Genomic DNA, 4303 nt, shown 5'->3' on the forward strand with positions numbered 1-4303 from the left:
TCTGACTGTCTGTACAAAAGAAATTTTTGTCATGTTTTGTGTTCATGATTTTTGTATTGATTCTTTTTTTTTTTGTAATGTAAAATGATGTTATATTACCTGGTCTTAAAGTGTGATGATATAACTTATTTCTTGTATACTGGCTATTTTTGGAGCTAAGTAGTGAGCTTGTGACATGTCATGTCACTCTGTCTTTTTGAATCCCTGGACGAGGCGGTAAGCGGTGAGCAGGACACGTGAAGCTCCCTCAACAATATTTCTGTCAATGTGCCCTTGAGCAAGGCATGCAACTTCCACCTGTACCAGTTAAGGCCTTTTCGTGTGGGAAGTGACTGACACCTAGTAATTCATTTTCAATGGGAGGTGAGGGTTATTGTAGAGGGGTGTGGGCAGGCAATCTGACAGGCGTAGCGACAAGCGGGCGTGTTCCCGCGAAATTGTGGCGTAACACGTTCCTCCTCGTCATGTGCTCATTATTAGCAAACAGTTGAAAACTTAACCTAGCTACTAGGTATGAATGTGTGTAGGCTATGTAGCCTATATGTATGCAACAGTCCTCCATGTTGATGTGACATAAGAATATGTGGGTAAGGTTAACCACTTAAACCCTCTTAATGACGAAATGGACCTGAGTTACAACTGTACTCTGCTTTTCCATCTTCAACAAATCTCTTCACAAAAAATAGACTTATCTACAATTAATCTCCAAAGATCGTAGATCTGCAATTCTTTAGGTAATGTTCCCTCTGGAATAGGCATGCTGGGGTTCAAGTGGTTAATATGATTTCCTTTATTTTTTATTTTTTTACTTGAAACAGTGAGAAGCCTTGCATTGGAATAAACATAAGGATAAAAAAAATATGTTAATGTTACATGCTACGAAGGGCCCTATAACCTCTTTTATGTGACTGACTGTACAGAATGATAAGTTTCTAGCTTGACTTTCTTTCAACAGTTTTTCACCAGTTTCTGTTTTTCATTTTCTTTCATTCTAGAGTACACAGCTACCTGTGAAGTACAGAGAATGCATGGAGGTAAGTCAATTCACTGGGGAACAATTTAAGTTTGGGCCACTCACAAAGCATGTATCATGTTCTGACCAGGCTTCTCAACTGTGTCTCAGGGGAGTAAAATGGCATCAGATACAGTTTTAGTTCATGTTATGTCAAAGAGGAGTCTATTTTGATGGATTTGGGGAACAGAAATTGACTGCACATGAAAAGGGAAGCTTTTGGGAATGTCTACCCCTTGTGGGGAACACCTAACATTACACATTTCACTTTCCAAGCATCTTGGCTGTCTATCCAGCAAATCAACTGTGCTTGTTTCTGTTTTGTGCACCTGTGTAACCTATATGTGTAAAATCTTATGGTACAATCACTTCAAGTTTTCCTTCCTTATATAATTCAGGAAATATCTGAGAGTGAGTGAGGGAAGGAGTAAACGTATATACACTGTTAGTAAAAGCATATATGAGCCTGATGATCATTTACAACCTGCTGTAATTGCTGAACAGTGTGGACACTGTACAATGTTTGTCTTGGTGTGTCAGTATTTCCTCAGAATTGCTCACAGCAAACACCCCTGCACTGCCATCACACACAACCTCTCTCTTAAAGGCACTTTTTTAACCATATCCATATCTGTGCTCACTGAAAGATTGTATCATTTCTGTCAACTCATTCTGTATGTCAGGGGTGGGCTGCGGTGCTAGCCCAGGATAGCTTGTAGATTCACCTGCCGATGGCGCTGGGTGTTCCCTCCTCCTCATCAGTGCCCATACCTGAGGCGGGGTTGGTGAAAGGGCCTTCTGTGTGGAGTTTGCATGTTCTCCCCGTGTCCCCCAAAAAACATGCAGTAATCCTGGTCTCTAAACTGCCTCCCCCTGGTCAGCCGGGGTGCCTGATGGAGGGGAAAGGAACTGGTTGGAATAACGTGTTCCTTCCATTCGCTATGTCCAACCAGGGAAACTCCCCCCTGTCAGGTGAAAAGAAGCAGCTTGGACTCCTCGTGCATAGAAGGAAGCATGAGGTCAGTCCGCTGCCCCCCCAGGTTGGCTAGAGCCCAGGATCACATTAGATAACAGGGGTGAAAAATGGGTTACAAAATCGAGTCAGTATGACGATATGTCAACTCTATGTCGAAGTTTTCATGGGTGTTCATAGACCAGTGCTTTTTAAGCAACTGGTAAGAAAGTATTTGGCTCTCCAAGTACCACCATAATAACTGATGTTAAAATACAGGAGCATATACCTGTCCTTTTTGTTAGTTACAACTGATGATATAATGTGATTAATCAAACGGCTATGTGTGCTGTAATGCTCATTTCAGCACGTAGGTTGGATAGCATATTTCAACCAATGGTCAGAAGAACTACCTGTAGTAATGTTTCATTCCCCTTTTTTCTCCATTTTTGGGCATTCCTCTGTGTACCACTAGTGGTACTAGTACTAGTGGTTGGGGACCTCTGCAGTAGGCTACGTGAGAAAATATTCTCAGTTACCATATACACCACTTGAGATATTAGTGTGTGATTTAAAAGGAGATAAACCATGACCATGTGGTGTGGTGGCCTTCTCCCTGGTACGCACTGTGTAGTAACATCACAGGAGGCATCACATGTTTGTACCCCATTTGAGATGGGATCAAATGTCTTCTCCAGACTCTTTCCAAGACATGCGGTTACTTCCTCTCCCCCCTCTCCTTCATTCTCTCTCTTCCTTCCTCTCTTTTTCCCCCTCACAAACATCACATTCCTTGATATCTTAGCAATATGTCAGCAGAATATGAATACAAATGCAAGTATATGTTATGGAGGCACATTGGAACAGATTTGTTTTGAAATACAACCCAATTGACGTCACTCACTCTCGGTCCATGATCAACTGCTCCCTCCCTCTGCACTGACAGGTGTTCCAAGGCCATGTCAAAAGAGATTCATTTCTCACTTCTCCATTTAACAACCCTGTCTTCTTACATAGTCATATCTTGAGTCTAACTCTGAGAGTGCACTGTCTCACACGGACTTAAATTAACACTGAATATTTTACTTTATAGACAAGGCAAGCAGGACAGTGAGCAGATGGTAGTGCTGTCATTTCTCGTAGTGATGACAGTCATTACTCTGTCATCACTGTGATGTTATATTCTTGAGTTGATGGTTGGTACATTGTAGCCTGGCTAATAAGCCAGACTAATATCACACAGTCTGGTTTATTAGCCAGGCTGGGTACATTGTACATGAGGGAGTGTGTTTTCAGTAGGCTGACCTTTTTGTTTTGTACTACATATATGAATGCATGCAGTGAGTCAGTCAGTCAGTCAGTCAGTGAATGCTTCTTTGACAGAGGCTAGATAGGTTGTGGTGGCGTGGACTGGGGTGGCATCTTCTGGAAGTGGGATGTGACCCTTGCACTTAACTTTGGCTGGTATAGAGTTACAATACCGGGTAGAGGGGAGGGAAATAGTGTCTAGCCAGGCTGTACAGTCAGTACAGTGACTTTGACTTGGTGGAGAGTAGCAAATTCATAATTATTTTGTTCATTATTTTTAATAATTTGTTATTATATGGTCAGCATTTTACAGAACATTGTTGAGGCTTTGTAGTGTGATGCAAAAATAAATAGGCTAATATTATGTAATATTAATAATATGAATTCATAGCACAAAGCCACAAAATACAGTGATCATTATTGTAATAATAGTAAAAACATCAAACTAATTTTACACATATTAAAATAATAAAAAGGTGGGACATAGGCCTACATAAACACCTGTTCCAGTCATTCATACTAAGGGGAATGGATGGAAGTATAAAGTAATATAACCTGGTAGGCCTACTCCATGCAACATTTGGTTGAGGTTGCACTAGCCTAAAAATAGCCTACAGATTTCGGAAAATGTCATGGTTATGTAGGCGACAGGCCTATTACTACAGTAGGTAGGCCTACTCACTGTTGTAATTATAGCCTTCTGACACCTACGGTGTTGGGTGAAATCAGTAAAATCACCCCTCAGCCAGCGATGCGAGTGAGCTGTTCTGTTCCCCGCAATGGCCGCAGCACTTTCTGGGGTCATAGAATTCGATAGGTCACCGATGTGTGTGTATAACTGTAACCTCAGAGTATTTGCTCAGAATCGAATGCACGCATGCATGGTGGTGGTGCGTGTCCTTGGAAAGCAAGCTGACTGACGCTGGTCTACAATGAACATATGAGGAGAAATCGAGCCAACCAAGTAGTAGTGTGACCAATAATCATTGAAGGCGTGGTAACATGTCAGTGTGTCGGCCCGTCGGGGGAGT

This window comes from Protomyctophum bolini (genome assembly GCF_963924005.1).
Source record: "Protomyctophum bolini genome assembly, chromosome: 21".
In the NCBI taxonomy this organism is placed as follows: Eukaryota; Metazoa; Chordata; class Actinopteri; order Myctophiformes; family Myctophidae; genus Protomyctophum; species Protomyctophum bolini.